The following is a 23,478-nucleotide window of genomic DNA, read 5'->3' on the forward strand; positions in this document are numbered from 1 at the left end:
TTGCTCCTGGGTATCTGTTCCATGAAAACAGGGACTTTTATTTCTTTTTGTTACAGCTGTGAATCTGAACTAGTCCTTGAAGGGTTTGGTTGCCATCTGATGGGCTTTCAGCAGGTGATTGGACCATGAGGGCTCTAACTTCATTAATGGATTGCCTAATGATGAAATCATATCTGAATGGACTATTAGGAAGGTGGGGCCAAGTTGGGAGAAGCAGGTCACCTGAGTGGGTGCTATTATCTTGTCCCTTAATCCCTTTCCTCTCTCTCTGCTCCTCAGCTGCTCCACCATATCCTTTCCACCACATTTTGCCTCAGATCCAAACAATGGAGAACAATGAAATCAGCTGACCACAAACTGAAGCTTTGAAAGCCATGAACAATAATAAATCTCTCCTGTGAGTAGTTTTTCTCATGAAAATGAAGACAACTAACATGCTTTATTCGTCTTCAGGCCTACACCTCTGGAGGTGATAGAATAGAAGCTAGTATGTGGTAGTACCACATAGGTATTTACTGAATGGATTCATAGCTTTCTTGTGAATCCATAAATCAGTTTAGAAAAGGTACTAATTACAGATGAAAATAATTTGGGCAACATAATAATCTTCACTTAATAACCATATAGATACTTTGATGGTGAAAACACAAAGTGAACGTTCTTTTCAAAGAAACATGGCATAGTCAACAATGATGATGGATTAGACCACAAAGAAAATGTGTGTAGTACCTCTCTCTATGTGTGCATATATACATATATTCATATATATCAAAAAAGTATAAACATATGCTTTATTTTTGAAACATGAACTCACTGTGTAGCCTTGACTGTTCTGAAACTCATTATATAGACCATGTACATGGGCCTCATGCTCTTGCCTCTGTCTCCTGGATGCTTATCGGTGAAATTATTAAGGCCACCCTATGTAGTTAAAAGAGAGATTTTGTGGGGTAACTTACAAGTGAGGGGATAGGTAACAGGGTCTGGGAAAGGTATAGTGCAGTCGGGCGGTGTTCTCTAAAAAACTCTGCTCCATCTACCTCCAGCATCCACGGTCCAGGAACCAAGAGAGCTGGCGCATCTGGATAGCAGGTCTTCAGGGTCCTCTCTCAGCCCTGCCTTGCAGGTGTGACAGTTACCAAAGCCTCAATGGGGGTTGGAACTTCCAGATCAAAGCTGGAATGGCTACCCACTACATCTCCCCCTTTTATCTAAATAAGAAGGTTCTAACCTAAACAAGACAATATACAAAGAGATGGTTATCAAATATTGTCCATGAGTAATGAGGGATAATGACCTAGATAAGATGGAACTACAATCAATGCTAACAATATCAAGCAAGAAACATACACTAAAATCCAGGGAAGTCTAGAGGGTAGGTAAATGGTGTATTACAAAGATCATTCCAAAAGGTGTCTTATCCTAAATAACCTGAATCTAATACTTAATATGTTCTATCTAAGATACTATATATATACTAAGTTGTAACTATAACTGCTAGTCTTCAATCCCATCAAAGACCTGAGAAGGAATATAATGGTACCTGAGAAATGGAAGATGGATGCAAGCAATCTTCGGGAATCTTGTAAGAGTAGACAGAGACATCTGGCAGCCTGGACAGTCACCTAATGTTTCTCGGCATTGTTGGTGCATTCAAATTGGCTACAGGCCTAGAGTTTCTGACAGACCATTTTTAGAAGCAGGAATTTTGAAAGACCATCTTACCCTGTCTTGGCAGAGTTTAGAAGTCACTTTTCCTTGTGTCCTGCTTGTCCAGAAGGACAACATTTGTACTGTCAGCACTTGAGGCAAGGGCAGTTCTTTGCCCAATAGGCCATTTTCTGACAAAAAGACAAACTTCCAAATGGAAATGTCTTAGAAGCCCAACGTTCTCTTGGGATCAAATTGGTGCTGCCAGGAGCAATCATGTCTCACATCAACAGAATTCTAAGTTATTTAAATGCCATATTCTCTAGGTCCATGAAGTGTTTGAAGACTACCTGTCCATCTGACCTATGTATCTGTAAACCTGGATAACCTAACTAACATAACTATAGAGATGACAAGCATAGGTGACTATAAGTCTATAAGTCTTATCTACCTAAACAACCTAAGGACTAAGGCTTCATGTAAACAAGGTAAACAGTCTGTAAGCAAATGTACAGTAAAAGGACAATGACTTTAAAATTGTGACAATACACAAAATATCTTTAACAGAGGTAGGATTGTATAGTGCAATAATATGCAATATGACAATAATCCTAAATATATATCAATATACAAAATATCCTAAACAGAGGTAGAACATACATATAATATGACAGATATAAATTTACATTTGTATCAATATACAAATATTTCAAATAATAGAAATATATGTACATTATAACAAATATAGTTCTGTATTTGTATCAATATACAAATTATTTAAATAGGAATATAAAAATAGTTTACATTTGTATCAACATATAAGAATCCATAACAGTGCAAATTATCGAAGGCTGCTATTTAACTAAATTTGTTTACTAGTATATACAATAATCTACTATATCTTATACCTATCCATTCCACTTATTGTTATTATTATTATTATTATTATTATTATTATTATTATTAAGGCCACTCCACGTAGTTAAAAGAGAGGTTTATTTTGTGGGGTAACTTACAAGTGAAGGGATAGGTAACAGGGTCTGGGAAAGGTGTAGTGCAGTCCGGCGGTGTTCTCTGGAGAACTCTGCTCAGTCTACCTCCAGCGTCCAGGGTCCAGGAACCAAGAGAGCTGGCACATCCGGATCTCGGGTCTTCAGGGTCCTCTCTCAGCCCTGCCTTGTAGGTGTGACAGTTACCAAACTTCCAGATCAAAGCTAAAATGGTTACCCACTACAGGTGCTGGGTTAAAGACGTGCACCATCTAAAAGCACACACTTTTGAATTATCAGTACTACTTACTTGAGTGGGGCTGGGAGGGAGCACTTTTTACTCTGTACCTTTGTATTTTTCTATACTGTTTAGATTTTTCAGAAGCATGTATAATTGTGCAACCATAAATACAAACCAGACAAAGAACGAAAAATAAACAAAAACAAACATATATTAAGCTATTCCTAGTGGGTTTTGAGATTTTCATTTTTCTTCTCCATTTTGCTTTTCTGTATTGCTGAATGTCAACAATAAGCATATATTACTTCAAACATTTTGGTAAACTGTGCACTGGATAATAAAATTGAAACATGTTAACCTTTCCATTTACTATACAAGGAAGTTCATGGCCTTCATTTTCCCCACTCATGGTCAAACTGTTCCCCTCATTGTCAGACCACTCTTAGCTGCCATGAGGGAAAGAAAAACTCCTAGAAATGTGTTTAAGGAGAAAGTTGTGAGCCAGAGAAATGGCTCAGCAGGTAAAGGCGCTTGCCAGCAAGCCAGGTAACCAGAGTTAGTTGCCAAGAACTCACATGGTGGAAGTGTTGAGTGTTGTTCTTTCAAGTCCACATGTGCTAGACTAGATAAAAAGTGGTAAACCAACAAATAACAAAGAAACAAGCTATATGCTTGGATGTGAAATCTAATTATTTTATTTATATTACTTCTTTTATTTTTGAGATTATAACTACATCATTTCCCCTTTCCCTTTCCTACCTCCAAACATTCCCACATACCTACGCCTCCTTACTCTTTCAAATTTTTCAATTTTTCCCCAATTGTTGTTATATGCATACAAAACTAATTATTTTAAAAATGTAACTTCTTCACAAATGAGTATAGAGATTTTAAGTTAATTATCACATTTTACATAAAACCTTACTATTTATTATTATTTTATTTAAAAGGGTTTTTTTCCACTTTACATACCAGCCACAGTTCTCCCTCCCTCCCCTCCCCCCACTCACCCTCTACCTTCCCCCCATCCCACCCCTCATCCACTCCTCAGAGAGAGTAAGGCTTCCCATGGGGAGGCAACAAAGTCTGGCACATCAAGTTGAGGCAGGACCAAGTCCCTCCCTGCTGCATGGAGGCGGAGCAAAGTGTCCCACCATAGGGAGTGGGCTCCAAAAAGCCAGTTCAGTCATCACAGAACCTACTTGTTTATTATTTTAAAGTGTGTGTGTGTGTGTGTGTGTGTGTGTGTGTCCAAAGATCAGTGTCAAGTATCTTCCTCTACCACTGTTATTTTCCAGAACTATCTCAAACTTCAGTTTTTATTTACTTTAAAGGATACGCAGAAAAAATCTAGTAAGATAGAGGCTCACTTCCAATTTTATTTAAAAACTGGGAAATTTTGGACAAAATGAATAATTTAAGCTCACAATATCCCTCCAACACAAAGTAATACAGGAATGGATAAAATGTATTAAAATGTTAAAAATGGCAATATGTAGGTTTTGTTTTCCTTTCTTAGAGTGTTTCTGATATTTTAATTTTCCATAATGATATATATATATGATTATAGAAAAAGCAGTAAGTTTTCCTATTAACCCCAAATAGGGAAATTAACAATAGAAATGAAAGGATAAATTAGAGGGGGGAAAATAGCCAATAAAAACATGTAAATGTAAATTTGGCCTACCATTTGTAAGTGGCACTTAGAACTAATAAATCTTTTTCATGTCTGAAATTGGAAAATGTATTTAAAAGGGCTTTTTTCCAGCTTTCAGAAAGCAGAAAACACCCATTTCTGTTTCTTTAAAACACAAAGGATGAAGAAAAAGGAGCTAGTTTTTTGTTACTTTGCTACCACCCACAGGCAATAATGTAAAATACAGCTAAGAAATTATTCTCTTAACCTGAAATTCACATTAGTACCGGATTCCACGCATATTCCCAAACACACACACAAGCAGAAGAAATTTAAGAAAATTAGCATTCCTTAAGACTCTGTGACTGTAGCTACAGAAGTAAAATAGAAATAATGAATGGGGAAATCTTTAGCAAATGATTAGTTCTCAATTTAACGCATGGGGAATTCAGATGAATGGAAACTCATGTACAGAAGCATAGATTGCATCTTGGGCCATAAAAAATTCTACTAATTACAAAACAATGGAAATCATATGGAATGTATTACCTTACCATCATAGATTTAATCTAGAAAATATTAGAATAAGAGATTTCCAGTCTCTCATTTTTTTCTGCACCATGGTCAGTTATGGGTCTCTGTGTTAATCACCATCTACTGACAATAGAATTCTCTAATGAGGGTCAAAAGATTCATTACTATATTAGTGTATGGGTATAAATGTCAGCTTAATACTGTGTTCATTCAGCTATACATAAGAACTCACAGTGATTGTGACAACATGCAAAAACCCCATGCAAGCCTAAGCCAGACAAGATGCCAGCATGGAGAGAGAAGGTGGACACACCCCTACCCAAGAAGCTATCGGTAATTAATAGGTAGCGGCTGGAAAGGAACATTCAGTTTGTCTGTTTATTTGTTTTTTAAAGATTGATTTATTTATTATGTATACAGTGTGAATGACTGCAGGCCAGAAGAGGGCACCAGATCTTATTACAGATGGTTGTGAACCACCACGTGGTTGCTGGGAATTGAACTCAGGACCTCTGGAAGAGCAGTCAGTGCTCTTATCCACTGAGCCATCTCTCCAGCCCTAGAACATTCAGTTTTATCTAAGAATGTAGCTGCTGTTAAGTCAACCATGCTCCAGTGGAAGGCCACGTGTCCAAGAATATTTGGGCTTTCACAAATGGGATTTGATTGTTTTTAAGGAAACACAACTGGGTGGGTAGGGAGGTGGGGGTAAATCTAGGAGTCCGAGGAGGGGTGAAAATTATCAAAACACATATGAAATACTCAAAGAACTAATAAAATACATATTTAAAAGAAACCTGTTTCATTAAACACATTAAATAGTAATTTTAAAATTATAAACAGAAAATGAAAAGAAACTGCAATTAAAAAGTACAGCAACTGTACTAATTTGAAGGCAACTACAATGTGGACAAACCTTAAAATTCTATTCTAAATAAAAGAAGCTAAACAAAAGGTCATGTATTAGAAAATTTCCATTTATTTGGTATATCTAGACTAGGCAAGCCCATAGACAAGAGATAAAAATGAATATTGGGTTTCCTTTTCTGTGGGAATTGAAATGTTCTCAAATTAGTGGTAACAGATATACAAGGTTGTATGTGTACTAAAAACAACTGAATACTACATATCTAAGCAATGAATTCTATGATAAATGAATTCTCAATAAATGGAATGGTTAACTTGTTTTCTTAAAGCAACAATAACAAATGATGATGAGAATGTAGGGAACTGGATCTCTCTTACATTGTTGAGGAGAGTGTAAAATGGTCCAGTAATTCTTTGTAGTTTTTCATTTCTAGTTCATTAATTTCTTCCCTGCTCTTAATTTCTCCCCATCTACTCTAACCCAAAGATTACACAATTCAGTAAACTTCTATACAGTTAGAGTAGCCATTTGAAAAGGAAGGTGGGCGCTGGAGAGATGGTTCAGTGGTTAAGAGCAATGACTGTTCGTCCAAATAAATAGACCAGGGTTCAATTCCCAGCACCCACACGGCAGCTTACAACTGTCTGTAATTCCAGTTCTGGGGGATCTGACACCTTCATACCAATGCACATAAAAATAAAGTGAAATAATAAACTATTTTTAAAAAGAAGAAAAAGAAAAAAAGAAAAGGAAGCTGTGGAGCTTCACGCTGGTTTTATGCTTTCACTATTGCAGGAACAGAGAGCCAAGGCCAAGGCCTCAGACTTTTGTGGGATCAAAGTGCACCATGTAATCAGAACGCCACTCTAGTGGCTTCAAAGGTGAGTGCAGGGCCTGGGCTTTGGCTCCAGTGTGCCCAGCATCCCCTAAGAGACTGAAGCGTTGGTTCCAGTAGTCTATGGGGTCATGATGGGTATAGGATTCTGATTTCTATGGTTCCAGTGATCACTGCAGTACCTGGAGTCTATATTGCTATAGTTTCAGAGGCTACTTTGGGGCTGTGGCTCTAACCACAGGCCCGGATAGTAGACAGACTGCTTGGGTATGAAATTTGGTATCTTGTTTCCAGCAGGTTCATATAATCTAAGGAGTCACCAAGGTTTTGGTCAAGATGAGATCATTTCAGCAACCCATTCAATAATCATCACCAAGTTTCACAACTTCATCCAGATATCCCTCTAGGCAGAAAACAGAATCTCCTAATAGGCTTGGAAGAAGAGGAAAGTAAAAAAGAACCCACTTCAACAGATGCATAAAACACCACGAAGCAACATAAAAACTGACACAACCACGACAAATGGCCTGTGACCAACAGACCAACGCCCCTACAAGGAAATCCTAAATTAAAGAGATAGCTCAACTGAGAGTGTACTCTTGCCATTCAAAAGAAGTAATGGTCAAATAGAAGCGTTAAACAGATGCATGAATTAAAGACATCTATCCAAGACCTTCACAAGGCAGTCTCCAAAGTGAATGTACACATTAGTATATTGGAGGTAAAAGTCCAAATATGGAGGAAAAATTTAGAAATGATATGGAAACTTTGTGGTGGCGCAAGCCTTTAATCCCAGCACTTGGGAGGCAGAGGCAGGTGGATCTCTGTGAGTTCGAGGCCAGCCTGGGCTACAAAGCAAGTTCCAGGCAAGGCGCAAAGCTACACAGAGAAACCCTGTCTTGGGGAGAAAAAAAGAACCCTTTCCTCTCCAAGTTGCTTTTTGTGATGGTGTTTTATCCTAACAGAAAGCAAACCAGGATAATGTCTATCCAAGACCTTCTGGCTTTAAAAGTTTCACTGAATAATAAGCAGTTATTTGGATTGGTTTGCCATTGTATTTTGACTTTTTTCCCAGATTTCAATACCTTCCTTTTTTCTTTTTCTTTTCTTTTTTTTAAGCTTGAGTTGGAAGGTTTTTTGTTTTGTTTTTTAACTTTTTATTTACTTTTTGTGGCTTTCCCATCATGCAACTTGATCTCATTTATCTCCCCATCCTTTCATATCTGCCCTCTGCCCTTGCAACGCTCCCCTTCCCAATAAAATAAAGCAAAATTTAAAAGAAAAATCTCATCATGGAAGCTGTAGTGTGACACAGTGAGTCACACAGTACACCCTTCAGTCCATATATCTCTACTTGCACGTGTTCATTGCAATGAGTCTGGTTCGAGGCCTCTGGTTTCTGTTACACCATCAATACTGAGCCCTCACTGGAACTCCCCTTGGATATCCTGTTGTTGCCCTGTGTCATGGAGATCCTGCAGCTTTGGATCTGGCAGGGAAGGTCCCTTCACATGCTCCAGCAGCTCATATATAGATGGGGTGGATGTTGAGGTGGGCCAACTCATAGCCCTGGTTCTGGGCCTGGGCAGTTGCAGGGCTGGCTGGTCAGCCCGCCAGCTCTCCTCCATCCTCTTCACTGGGGTGAGCTCTCCAGCACTGTCACAGGCTAGTTCACACTATGCAGCAAGGAGCAAGGGGCAGGAGCAGGAACAGGGAGGGACAGGTTCTCCTGCTTTCATGCCCTCAGGGTTGGCTCACTAACACCTATACCACCAGAGCCAGCTGTCCATACACACACCCCATATCACCATATGGCAGATGAGGGGTAGGGCCACACTCACGCTCAGAGCAGCTCACCCCCCACCCTTCCACCACCACCCCCAACAGGGTTGAGGTTTGTGGTTTCTTTTCAACTGATTTTGAGTGCTCCACTCCCTCTACCTTGTCTTCAAAGCCCTGATATTTTTTTATGTGATTCATTCTGTTGACACTTTCCACTGAGCTTTTTAGCAGACTTTTAAAGTTCATTTGCTATTTTGTCTCAATGTTTTTTATTTGTTTGTTTTGGTTCCTATCTTTACTGAATTTAATTTCTATATATTGAACTGTCCTCATTGTTTTGTTTAGCTGTTTTTTGTTTATGTGGACTTCCATCATTTTATTCCTGTTGTATTTAAGTTCATTCGCTATTTGAGCCCTCTCTGAATGCTTTGAAATTTTTGAACATGTTTATAATTGTTGTTTGGAATTCTGTGTCTTGAATTTCTTCTGACTTATTATCTTTAGGGAACATTACTAAGAAATTGGTGATTGGAGGATGATTAGATATTGGTTTCATTATCTAGTTTTTGTGCTGTAACCCAGGCATCTGGATTTACAAAGTATGCTGTACTTTGGCAGGGGTTTTTAATCCACCAGGTGAGAATCCCAAAGTGGGATTGTGGGCTAGGTAGCTTGGGGGACCCTTGAGATGACAGAACCCATAAGGAGTCTGAGGTTTGGGTGGGGACAAGGTCTCCTACATAGTCTGAGTGGAGTGGCTATGGAGAAACAGACCAGAGGCCAATGGCTGAAGAGTTGGGATGGGAGGGTCACTTACTGGGGCCAGGGCTTGGTGATTGCACGGGGTAGCTGTGGTGCATAGGACCAGATGTGGAGCATGCCAGATGTCAGGGTAGGTAGGGGTAGAGTCACTTTCCCAGCCAGAGCCAGAGCAACCCTGTGGAACAGCTAGGATACACTTGAGTGGAGACAGAATGGGTCAGGGGCCAGGGCAAGTATGCAGGTTTTTTCAGGACTCACATCTGGAAGGAAAGTGTGGCATGGCTGTAACATGAGCACACAGAGGTAGAGTGTGCCGGCTTCAGGCCAGGGAACAATATGGGTCAGCTGTGGGGTGTGGGACCAGAGGTGGTGATATAACCTTTTGATAATACAAAATTATGGAGATGTACCAGAAATTTATGGTTCTCAAGTGTTAGGGATAGACATGGAGGATAAGAAAGCAGAAGTGGTATGGTTATAAAAGAAGAACATTTGAGGAATCTTTGTGCTGAAAAACATTCTGTATCCTGACTACGATGGTCATGGATTCACAAACCTACACACTTGATGAAATTATATACAATTAAACTCATACACATGCACAAATGAGTACACACATAAATAACTAGAAAAGAAACATGGATTAGATTAGAAATTATATAAATGTCCACTTTCTGCTTGTGATATTGTTTTGGAAAATGTTGTCATTAGGGAAAACAAGGTAAAGAATACATACATTCACATAACCATTTGTAAATCCACAACTGTTTCAAAGTTAAACTTTTTATTAAAACAACTTTGAAAACTACAGGAAATTATGCATAACATAAAGGTTGAAGAGTCTTACGTTGAGACACATAGAATTCCTTTAGGAAAAAAAAATCATATATTCAACTACATCAAATAATTTAAATGCCAAAAATATCTAAATTAAATGGAGGTTTCTTTAGCCATACCATGGACTATTTTGTGGCTATTCAAGACTAAGCATGGGCGAGGGAAGTGGCTCAGTGCAGTAGTAGAATGCCTGCTGGCAGATGTGAGACACAGAGCTTGAGCCCAAGCTCTGGAAAGAGAGAAAGAAGTTAACACAGTTAACTTGCAGGAATTGCCCAAACAGCAAATCAAGCTGCAAATACATCCAGGTTACAACAAGGGTTCCTTGAAATTTCTTCACATCAGGAGCAATAGTAGAGCAAAACATCTATAAAGTTATCATCTGAGTCACAGACCAGATAAAAAAGTTTCAAGTGAAGGTCTGCCTTCCACTGGTTTGAGCAGGACATGCTCATATTCCCATTTTCCCAGGAAGTGAGCCTGAGGCAGTGAGAAAACGTAGCCGAGACTATTTCTGAGACACCCTGTTCTGCTGCTGTTGAATTCCTATGACGGACCTTGTGTGTTAATTCAGTTGTCACTGTGACAAAACAGCTCCATCAGCGTAAGAGGAAGGATTGACTTTCTTTCCCCTTCAGTTCATGGTCAGTTGACCCCACTGCTTGTGTCTGCAGTGGCATAATACATCACGGCAGGAGTACGTGGCAGCTGGGAAGCAGAGAGAGAGAAAGGAAGAGCCTGGAATCTCAACATGCCCTTAAAGGCCATACATACCCCTACTAAGCTAACGTCCTCCCATTCGGTTCCATTTCCTGAGAGGTCTGCTGTCTTTCATCTTTAACATGTGGGTCTGCAGGGAAACTTCATGATTTAAACAGTACCCAGGGAAATCTACTAAGTGGATGTGCGATTCTGGGATGTCTTCTCTCCCTCTTGTATAAAATGAGAATTCACAGCAGTACCTATCTCACAGAAGTGTTCAGAATTAAATAGGTTAGTGCATGTCATTAGACTTGTGCTGGAGAATATTATTTTAAGGTGTTACTCTTATTTATTTTGCATTTGTTTAACTCTGTGAAGCTGTGTTACTGTGCCTGTCTAAAACAACTAATGGTCTAAATTAAGAACTGAACAGCCAATAGCGAGGCAGGAGAAAGGATAGGCGGGGCTGGCAGGCAGAGAGAATATATAGGAGAAATCTGAGAAGAGAGATCTAGGAGCGGGAGGAGGAGGAGGAGGACTTCAGGGGCCAGCCACCTAGCTACACGACTAGACAAGGATTTAAAAAGGAAAGAAAAGGTATACAGAAATAAGAGAAGGATAAAAGCCCAGAGGCAAAAGGTAGATGGGATAATTTAAGAAAAGATGGCAAGAAACAAGCTAAGCTAAGGCCAGGTATTTATAATTAAGAATAAGCCTCTGTGAATGATTTATTTGGGAGCTGGGTGCCCCCCCCAAAAGAGAAAAAACAATCAATGGGAGCTGGGTGCCCCCCCCCCCGAAAAGAGAAAAAACAATCAACTACAGAATTGTGCCTGGTTCAAAGTGTTAATGAAAGGTTGGCACCTATTGTCACTATTTCCATTCATTCCATTTTGTAAGGTTTAATTTTATTTTCTATGCATGTATGTCACATGAGTGAAGATGCCCTCAGAATCCAGAAGAGGGCACTGGATTCCCTGGTGGTTAAGAGCCTCCTAATATGGGTGTTCAGAACTGAACTAAGTCCTCTGCAAGAGCAGCAAGCATTAACCAGAGTCTTCCAGCCCCTAGAAGAATAGTTAAGACCGTTTTCCCTTAAATCAACTCAGTTGTCCTTTCTCTAGTCCACTGTCTTACTTGGTAGGGTCTGCGTCACACGAAGAACAGTGGCTATAAACCACAGACACCCTGAGTAACAGGCCAAGCCCCTGCAGGCGGCTACTTCCTTCTGTCTCGGTCACCCTTTCCTTTCTATCTCCTGTTTGAGAATTGTTTTGTGGGGTTTATAATGAGTACCATAACAGGAAGGAAACATCTCTAAGGGAACTCTCCCCAGCTTCCTGGCTGAACATGGTGGTGCATACTTGTGATTCCTGCATTTGAGTGATTGGGGAAGATAGATCTGCAAATTCCAGACCAGTTTGTACTGCATAATAACTTCCAGGCCAGTCTGGGCTAGAGTAAGAACTTCAATCAAAAGAAATCAAACAAGGGAAATAATCAATGTAACAAACAAACAAGCCATAAACTCCTGAAACAGAGGAAACAGGGAGGAAACTGATGGTTGAGGAGAGCCCAACATAAATTAAGCCTACAGCTTTAAAAAATTTTCCCTCTATTCCTGCTCCTTCGGCAACACTGCCTGCCACCTTTGGAGAAATATTATGAGATGAGTAGGGTGCTTCCAGGGATGTCACTGGGCAAAGTTCCTGTACCGAATATCTGACTCTCCTCTTCCCTGATTCACAAGATCTTGAAGATGGAAGGACACATGATATGACAGACGAGGAGCTACTTGCCTAGCTCTTCCAAAATAAAAACTGAATATTGGCACATCCCTGTAATCTCAGAACTTGGGAAGCCCGGGCAGAAGGATCAATGGGAGTTCAGGGCTAGCCTGGCATACAAAGAAAATACTATGTCAAATTCCCTCCCACCTCAAAATTTGTTCGCCACAAATGGCTGAAGTGCTCTAAAAGGAAAGGCTCCACTATTCATACTGGCTAGTGCTGACAATTGCTGTTAAAATCTTTTATAACTTGGGCCACTGAGATAGCCCAGTGAGTAAAAGTGTGTGATGCCAAGCCTGATGAGGTCAATCCCTGGAACTCTGGTGGTGGAAGGAGAACCAACTCCAGCAAGTCCTCCTCTGAGCTCCACAAGCTGCTGTGGCATACATACACATGCACACTAAATAAATGTAAATGTATTTTAAAAACATTTATACTTGATATACAATAAAGCACAATCTTATTACTTTCTGCCTTTAAAAATTGCGAGTTGGGGATTTAGCTCAGTGGTAGAGCGCTTGCCTAGCAAGCGCAAGGCCCGGGGTTCGATCCTCAGCTCTTTAAATGTGAATTTTTTTTTTTTTAAGCCAGCACTCAGGGAAGCAAAGGCAGGTAGATCTCTTTGAGTTCGAGGCCAGCCTGGGCTACAAAGCAAGTTCCAGGAAAGGAACCCTGTCTCCAAACAAACAAACAAACAAACAAACAAACAAACTTCACATTTATTTTCGTGTGTGTGTGTGTGTGTGTGTGTGTGTGTGTGTGTGTGTGTGTGTATGGTAGGCAGTGGATAACTTTCAGGACTCAATTCTCTCCTTCCACCCTTTAGGTTCTAGGGGTTGTGCTCAGTCTGTCAGGATTGACAACAAGCACCTTAATTGGCTTTCATTTCACTAACCTTAAAAAATTGTGATTTAAACATTTTTTCCCATTGTTTACTATTTGGCTATTTCACATTAGTGTCTGTGTACTTTATTTTTCTACAGTGATTTTATGCTCTCAGTAAGTTTATTATTACCATTTTCTCATCATAAAACTAGTATGTCGGGTTAGGGATTTAGCTCAGTGGTAGAGTGCTTGCCTAGCAAGCGCAAGGCCCTGAGTTCGATCCTCAGCTTTAAAAAAAAAAAAAAAAAAAAAAACAAAAACAAAAAAAACTAGTATGTCATCATTACTGAAATCCTGAAAAATTCACAAGTGTAAAAAGCTAAGGAAAGGAGTAATTCAGAATCACTTACCACCATTTTCTCTACAGTATTTTCTCTACAGGTTCCTCAGATAACTGCACATACATGAATCCACACACATGATGAGATGGTATTTATACTTTATAATTTCTATGTAATATCTTAAATTGATGAGTACTATTCACACCACTAAAAATTCTTCCAGAATGGTATTTTGTTTACATAGGAATACTTTATATTTTAATTTCAAGTTTTAAAATTAGTTTTGATGATTTCAGATGTAAATATTGACTTTAGAACACTTCCATCCTTTGCTCTCTACCTCCAACTCCTCCCACTGCATGAGAGAGAGAGAGTGCTGAGATAGTGAACTCCCACTCCTTCTCAGATTCATGGCCTCTTATTCTTTAATTATTATTGTTACATATGCATGAGTGTTTATTTAAACAAAACCTGCTCAGTCCACTTAGTGTTGCTCATATATAGGAGTTTAAAGCTAAATACTTAAGATTGGATACCCATAGAGGCTAGGTAAAGGACCAGGGGGATGGGAGGGTCTCCCAAGAAAGAATGAATAGAATACAGTATTGTGGAGAGATAAAGGGAAAACTAGAATGGGAGGACTAAATGGAGGGGGAAGGGAGGCCTTTGAAAAAATAAATGAAAACCCACTACTACAGAAGCTTCCTAAAATATACACATATATGAAATAAATTCAAATGGAGTCATCATATAAGGAGTGAGACTGCCAACTACACATTTTATGTCACCAAGTAAAACCTTCAGTATCAGGCAGGAATGGGTTACATTTTGAGTCACTGCCCAAAGGAGATCCATGGACCTCCCCTAAATTTCACAGGCTATTGTGAAAGCTTTTGGTTGCTACCCACAACCTGACAGTAAGGCTCTAACTGCTGAAGACAATACTTACTCATGTCATGGAACATGAAGAAACTGAGCTGGTGCCCAACTAGAAACTTCACCACTATTGACTAACTAGTGTTCATGGTACTGGAAGGTACTCTGCACACTCCTAGAGGAGAAAAGTACCATCAGTATCTCCAGCAACAAACGCTACCCCGGTTGGTTACCTGCTTGGAAGACATGCTGGTACAACAGTGGCACAAATGTCTGGGAGTAATCCACAACTTTCTGATTGCATTTTAAGCCCAATACACGAGATGGAATCCATACGTGACAATGCTAAAGGGGCCTAGACCTGAGTATAGATAGGTCATGGGCTTAGAGGAAACCTAATACTATTATTCTGTTAAAGGAACACAGCAATAAAATGACTCCTAATGACATACTGCAATAGCCATAGTTCAATGCATCCCTCCACCTTCATTAGAGAAGCTTCTTTTAGCAATAGATGGGAATTAACATAGAGACCCACAACTCTACAATGTGCAGAGAGTGAGAGGCTTTGAAACACTGTCTTGAATGGGATGTCTTCATTAAACACCTCCCCTCAACGCTCAGTGATTTATGTGGAAGAAAAGGAGAAAAGATGTTAAGAGCCAGAGCAGCAGTGTCTCCTTCCAGACACAAGAGAACTGACACACATATGAACTCACAGAGATTGCTGCAGCATGCACAGGACATGCAAAGGTCAAGTCAAAGTGTACATGGAGTCTTACCACTACCAACGAAGTTGTTTGCAATTAATACCTACTGGCAAGGGAAAATGAGTGTTTTCCAACGGAGCTTCACCGGGTATCAACCACAATCCAGGGCAGGCCCCATGCCTAGGAATAGGTGGCCAACTAAAACAAACTCCATGGGGTAGTTTTTCTGTGTCAGTGTGGTGGTAATGGGGGCACTTTAGTTTTGGCTTTTTTTTTTTGGTCTTAGTGGTCTGTTGTTTTCATTTTTTCTTTTGTTTCTTTTTTTTTTTCTTTCTTTTCTTTGGTTTTTCGAGACAGGGTTTCTCAGTGTAATGCTCTGGCTGTCCTGTAACTCACTCTGGAAACCAGACTAGCCTCAAACTCATAGGGATCCTCCTGCCTCTGCCTCCTGAGTGCTGGGATTAAAGATGTGTACCACCACCACACAGCTTGGTTTCCTTTTCTTTTGAGGGGGTGAAATAAACACGAAGTTGGGTGAGTAAGGAGAGGGGAGGATCTTGGAGGAGTTGGAAAAGGGGAAAAATGATCAAAATATATTGAAAAAAAATTAACTAAAAGAGAAAAAAAAAAACAAAACAAAAAACAAAAATAAGACCAAGCGATGGACCTGATCACTTAGCAGTAGCCAATTTGCCTACCATTTGCAAGGCCCTGCGTTCAAGCTCTAGAACCAGAAAACTTTTTAATTAAAAATAGAAAATAAGAGGTAAGAGTCCTGTGGGACCACCGCCAGCCAATAGACGCTGTAACCTACAAGACCCACTCCACTGCCCAAACCAAGCAAACCCATCATCCTCTCTGTGGCCAACCATCCTCAGAAACATCAGCAGCCCTTAGAGGCACAAGCACCACCTGCACTAACTGGAAGAAGGGGTGAATGACTGGTGGTCTCTCAGCTAAACTGTCCCAGTCTCTAGGCTCTAAGCCCCAGGGCATATCCTGTGCCTCTTCCTCTCCTATCCAGCCCCAGCAGCTGGCCAGCAGGTAAGGGTCCCGAGGCATGCCATTCCACCACTGCTGCCACCCACTGGACTCTGACCTATAAGACCGACTCAACCTGCCAGACCCACCAAACCCTTCATCCTCCCCCTGGCCAACCATCCCCTGCAACATCAGCCCCTAGAGTCACAAGCACCACCTGCACCAATCGGAAGAAGAGCCTCACTGTGAACAGCCCTCTCCAGGACCATCAGCAGCCCCTAGAGTCACAAGCACCACCCACAACAGTGGGAAGAACAGGCACAGGCAAAACCTACACTTGATGGAAGAACGGAGTCCATAGGCACAACCCACACCAGTTGAAGAGCAAAGCCCATAGGCACAAGAAAAGCCCACATCAGCCAGAAGAACTGGAGGATATGCTGGATCTAGGCACCCAAACCCCCACAAACCTCAGCTGAGTCAACCCTACTAGACCTGACAACCAGCCAATCACCAGAATCCTTGGCCATTCAGGGTAAATCATCAACATCATCATCATCATCATCATCATCATCATCATCATCAACAGACAATAAAGGAACAAAAGACCCACCCAACAAAGACATCACAAGAATCAACACCAGTACCTAGAGTTATCCCAAAACTAGTGGGTAAAAGGCAGTGTAAGAAGACATTCAACAACATAAAGAGCAATATGGCACCACCAGAACCTAGTGATTCTACAACAGCAAGAATGCAGATGAAGCAGGAAAAAAACCTTAAAAATAACTTTATGATGATAGAAATAACACCCTGTATCTTATTGAATCACCATGGGTTAATGTTAGAATTCAACAACACCACAAATTACAGAAAGCCTACAAACTCATGGGAACTGAACAATGCTCAACTGAACCACCACTAGGTCAAGGAAGAAATAGAGAAATAAAATACAGACTTCCTAGAATTCAATGAAAATGAATACCACAACATACCCAAACTTATGGGACACTATGAGAAAAGAAAGTAGTACTAAGAGGAAAATTCATAGCACTAAATGCCCACATAAAGAAGATGGAGAAATCCCACACTAGTGACTTAACAGCAACCTGAAAGCTCTAGAACAAAATAAACCAAACTCACCAAGGAGGAACGGACAACAGGAAATAATCAAACTGAGGGCTGAAATCAATAAAATAGAAACAAAGAGAACACTACAAAGAATCAATGAAACAAAGAGTTGGTTCTTTGAGAAAAATCAACAAAATAGATAAACTCGTATCCAAACTAACCAAAAGGCAGAGAGCATCCAAATGAACAAAATCAGAAATGAAAAGGGGGACATAACAACAAACAAGGAGGAAATCCAGAGAATCATCAGACCATACTTCAAAAACCGGTACTCCACAAAATTGGAAAATCTAAAAGAAATGGACAATTTTCTGGATGGGTACCACATACCAAAGTTAAATCAAGAACAGATAAACAATTTAAATAGACTTATAATCCCTAAGGAAGTAGAAGCAGTCATTAAAAGTCTCCCTACCAAAAAAAGCCCAGGGCCAGATGGTTACAGTGCAGAATTCTACCAGAATTTCAAAGAAGAGTTAATACCAATACTCTTCAAATAGTTTCACACAATAGAAACTTAAGGAACATTGCCAAACTCTTTTTATGAGGCTACAGTTACCCTGATAGCTAAACCACACAAAGACCCACAAGAGACATTGATACAATAAAATACTGGCAAATTAAATCCAAGAACAGATCAAAAAACTCATCCACCATGATCAAGTAGGAGTCAGCCCAGAGATGCAGAGGTGGTTCAACATATGAAAATCTGTCAACATAATCTACCATATAAACAAACTGAAAGAAAAAAATCATATCATTTCATTAGATGCTAAAAAAAGCCTTCAAGAAAGTACAACACGCCTTCATGATAAAGGTCTTGGAGAGATACAGGAGAGATACAAGGAACATACCTAAACATAATAAAAGCAATATACAGCAAACTGACAGCCAACATCAAATTAAATGGAGAGAAACTCAAAGCGATTCCTAGAATCAGGAACAAGATAAGGATGTCCATTCTCCCCCTATTTATTCAATATAGTACTTGAAGTTCTAGCTAGAGCAATAAGACAACAAAAGGATATCAAAGGGATACAAATTGGAAAGAAAGAAGTCAAACTTTTGCTATTAGCAGATGATATGATAGTATACATAATTGACCCCAAAAATTCTACCAGGGAACTCCTACAGCTGATAAACACCTTCAGTAATATGACAGGATTACAAGATTAACTTAAAAAAAAAATCAGTAGCCCACCTAAATACAAACAGTAAAAGGGATGAGAAGGAAATTAGAGAAACAACACTCTTTACAATAGCCACAAATAACATAAAATATTTTGGTGTAACTCTAACCAAACTAGTGAAAGACCTGTATGACAAGAACGTAGAGTCTTTGAAGAAAGAAACTGAAAATACCAGAAAATAGAAAGATCTCCCATGCTCTTGTATAGGTAGGATCAACATAGTAAAAACGGCCATCTTACCAAAAGTAATCTACAGATTCAGTGCAATCCCCATCAAAATTCCAATGCAATTCTTCACAGACCTGGAAAGAATAATACTAAGCTTCATACGGAAAAACAAAAAGACCAGGATAGCTAAAACAATCCTGTACAATAAAGGAACTTCCGGACACATTACCATCCCAGACTTCAAGCTCTACTATAGAGCTATAGTAAAAAACAGTTTGGTACTGGCATTAAAAAAAATACATGGATTACTGGAATTGAACTGAAGACCCTGACATTAATCCACACACCTATGAACACCTGATTTTTGACAAAGAAAACAAAACTGTACAATGGAAAAAAAGAAAGCATCTTCAACAAATGGTGCTGGCATAACTGGATGTCAGCATGTAGAAGACTGCAAATAGATCCATATCTATTGCCATGCACAAAACTCAAGTCCAAGTGGATCAAAGACCTCAATATAAATCCAGTTACACTGAATCTGACAGAGAAAGTGGGAAGTAGCCTTGAACACATTGGCATAGGAGAGTACTTCCTGAAAAGCTTCTGTAAGGCAAAGAACACGGTCAATAAGACAAAACAGCAGCGTACAGAATGGGAAAAGATCTTTATCAACACCACATCTGACAGAGGAATGATATCCAAAATATATAAACAACTCAAGAAGTTAGAATCAAAATTCCAAATAATCCAATTAAAAAATGGGCTACAGATTTAAACCGAGAATTCTCAACAGAAGAATCTCAAAAGGCCAAAAGACATTCAAGGAAATATTCAACATCCTTAGTCATCAGGGAAATGCAAATAAAAACACGACTCTGGGATACTTACTTATACCTATCAGAATAGCTAAGATCAAGAACACTGATGGTAGCTCATGTTGAAGAGGATGTAGAGTAAGGGGAACACTCCACCACTGCTGGTACAAGTGCAAACTTGCACAGCCACTTTGGCAATCAGTATGGCAGTTTCTCAGAAAACTGAGAATCAATCTAACTCAAGACCCAGCTATACCACTCTTGGGCATACACCCAAAGGATGCTCAATTATACCACAAAGATACTTGCTCAACTATGTCCATGGCAGCATTATTCATAATAGCCAGAACCCAGAGGCAACCTAGAGGCCCCTCAATTAAAGAATGGATAAAGAAAATGTGGAACATTTACACAATGGAGTATTACTCAACTTTAAAAAATTAATGATGGAACTAGAAAACATCCTGTGTGAGGTAACCCAGACCCAGAAAGACAAACCAGGTACGTACTCACTCATAAGTGGATGCTAGATGTAAAGCAAAGGAAAACCAGGCTACAATCCACAGCCCCAAAAAAGCTAGGTAACAAGGGGGACCCTAAGAGGGATGCAAGGTTTGCCCTGGGAAGGGGAAATAGATGAACTTTCCTAGGCAAACTGGGGATGGGGGGAAGTTAGAAGGGAGAGGATGAGGGATTGGGAAGGTATTGCAGGAGGGAAGGAGAGGGAGATCAATGAAAGGGTTATCATGATAGAGGGAACCGTTTTGAGTTTGGGGAGAAACCTGGTACCGGGGAAACTCCATAAGGATGACTCCAGCTAAGACTCCTAGCAATAGTGGAGAGGGTGCCTTCTCCTATAATCAGATTGGTGACTGTAATGATACAGTGCCCGGGAGACTTTGGTGGGTTTTGGACCAAGGTGCCCCATGGCGGGTGAGACACACCATGTGGGCATGGCAGAGAATGGAAAGTTACTCACAGGGCAAATGCAACATCCATGTGCCAAGTTTATTTTGGGGGGAAGGTAGAGGGAATGGAGGGAAGAAGAAAGGAAAGGGATAGATAGAAAGAAAGAGATGCAGCTGAAGTTTTTCTGTGTCCTGCCTGGTCTGCAGCCACTCAGAGGCTTATATTTGCTAAAACTGCTCGACCATTAGCTCATAGCTCCTACACATTTCTGTTAATCTATTTGTCACCATGTATTCTGTGGCTTTACCTGTGTGCCATTACATGCTGGTCGCTGGACGACAGGCTGATGAATCCTGACTCAGCCTTCCTCTCCCCAGAATTCTCCTTATCTGCTTATCCTGCCTATACTTTCTGCCTGGCTACTGGCCAATCAGCATTTTATTTATCAACCAATCAGAACATCCCACAGAAAAGGGGGGGAGGGTTTAGGATCCTGCCCTCACAAATGATAGGATGAATGGTGCTGGTGCAGCAATGGTTACCAGCGTACAAGTCACAAGCCATGGACATGACTACCAGAGTTACAGAGAGCTTTATTAGGAGGAAGGAGGGGATAGGAGGGAGGAGAGCCAGGCCTGGAGAGAGAGAACAGAGAGGGAACAGAGGGTAGAGTCCACATCCAGCTTTTTAAAGGCACAGACTGCTTGACCAGGCGGCACGTATGTAGTCGCCAGCACCTGCTGATGATGTAAGAGGCAAGACCCCTAGGAGTGAGGGCAGGATGCTAACAGGAGGGGGGGGGGGAAGAGCGGGAGAAGGGGAGGGAGGGAGGGAGGGAGAGAGAGAGAGAGAGAGAGAGAGAGAGAGAGAGCGAGCGCGAGCGCGCAAGCAAAGGGAAAGGAGTTTTTCCTTAAAGGAAATGTAGGATGGCATCAGGAGGACACTGGGCGGGTCCCCAAGGGGATCCTAATTGTCATCATATAACCTTCATCCAGTAACTGATGGAAGCAGATGCAGAGATCCACAGCCAAGCACCATGCCAAGCTCCAAGAGTCTAGTTGAAGGGAGGGAAGAGGGATTATTATGAGCAAGTGGGGTCAATATCATGACAGGGAAACCCATAGAGACAACTGAACTGAGCTCATGGGAGCTCATGGACTCTAGATTGAAAGCTAGGGAACCTGCATGCGACTGACTTAGGCCCTCTGCCCTCTGCACATGGGTGACAGTTGTGTAGCTTGGTCTGTTTGTTGGACCCCTGGTAGTGGGACCAAGATCTGTCCCTACACCGGGATGCCTCGGTCAGCCTTGATGCAGGGGAGAGGAACTTGGTCCTGCCTCAACTTGGTATCCCATGCTTTGCTGACTCCCATAGGAGGTCTAACCCTTTCTGAGTAGTGGATAGTAAGGGGTAGAAAGGTTGGGGGAGGGAACAAGAGGAGAGGAGGGAGAGAAAATTGTGGTTGATATGTAAAATAAATGAAAAAAAAAATTGAAAATTAAAAAAATAGAAAATAAGTAAAGGGATACAATGAAAAGTATGCCTTTTAATTTGATCTTCCATTTCCTTTGTTTGTACTTACCCAGTCACACACAAAGTTAACCAGTTATTCCTTTCTTCTGTAAACTTCAAGTACAAGTGCTTGTGTTCAATTAAAGATATAGCCCCCCAAATATACAATATGCAATATTCAACAAAAAATTTAGCAAACATTTCCTGTTCACTTAACAGTGTATCTTGTTGGTCTACACACTGCAGTATATAAAACATTTCCTCATTCTTTGGAGAGTCATTGTAGTTCCATAATAATTTATTTAAGGGTGCTCTGATAGACATTTAAATTTTGTTATTAAAAACAATGCTGTAGTGAATGACTGTGTATATATTTGAAAAAACATGTATACCAACACTGCCATACTTATGGGATACATTTTCAGAAATGAAACTGCTGGGTTATAGCCTATATGCAGTAACAATTTCACAAACTGCTTATACTGCCTTCTTTAAATAAACATATCAAATTCCACTGTTACCAAGAATGCCTAAATTTCCCTCCCAGAGCCCCAAGAATAGTATTCTTTCAAATGTTTTGTCATTAAAATCGGTGAAATAATAGTCTCATGTCTTTTAAGTTTTTATTTTTGGCTTTTCAGTTTGTAATGGCCATTGGCAAACAGGTCTTGATGCTTCCTCCCCCAGCTTCTGGGTAAAATACCTAAGAATATCCAGAAAAGGAGAAAGCTTGCAGCAACTCTACAAAGTATAAGTGACAAGGAACCCATTGCCAGAATGTGTGAAGCGTTTTCATTAACTCCAAAATAAAGCACATGCTCATATACATGCAGGCTGTCTCTGTCTCTTTGTCTCTGGTATTCATGTACTTTTCCCAATGATCCTGTATGGTATCGTGAGACATATTTGACAAGTGAAAAGGCCATGGCTCAGAAAGCTGAAACTACCTGTTTATCTACAGATATATCATAAGAGTCAGAGCTAAGGGTTAGAAAGATAGCTACTCTTGCAGAAGACACAGGTTCACTTCCCAGCACCCACATGGCACCCATCTGTTCCTGCTGGAGAGTCTTTCTGTATGCTGTGAATATGTGTTGTTCCCATTGGTTAATAAATGGATTGCTTTGGCCTATGGCAAGCGGGAAATCCAGGACAGAGACAGCAAAGGATAGGCACAGGCAGAGAGGAGACACCAGCCGCCACCAGGAGAAGCAAGATGTGAAAGTACTGGTAAGCCATGGCAACGTGGCAACTTACAGATTAATAGAAATGGGTTAAGTTATGGGAGCTAACTAATGAGAAGCCCGAGCCATTAGGCCACACAGGTTATTTTGGGTTTTTTGTTTGTTTGTTTGTTTGTTTGTTTTTGGTTTTTCAAGACAGGGTTTCT

General features: G+C 40.4%; 1 long non-coding RNA gene across 4 annotated transcripts in view; it reads right to left on the reverse strand.

Moving 5' to 3' along the window:
* Positions 1-23,478, reverse strand: part of LOC118573999 — a 94,001-nt gene that overhangs the window by 45,253 nt on the left and 25,270 nt on the right. Inside the window, exon 5 of one of the 4 annotated variants that reach the window (XR_004943684.1) lies at positions 10,085-10,842. The exons of the other annotated variants lie outside the window; for them this stretch is intronic. This is a non-coding gene — a long non-coding RNA (uncharacterized LOC118573999). Of the gene's footprint in view, positions 1-10,084; positions 10,843-23,478 lie in introns of those variants that run through there. 4 annotated transcript variants of the gene reach the window in all.

The sequence above is a fragment of the Onychomys torridus genome, chromosome X, assembly GCF_903995425.1.
Source record: "Onychomys torridus chromosome X, mOncTor1.1, whole genome shotgun sequence".
Classification (NCBI taxonomy): domain Eukaryota; kingdom Metazoa; phylum Chordata; class Mammalia; order Rodentia; family Cricetidae; genus Onychomys; species Onychomys torridus.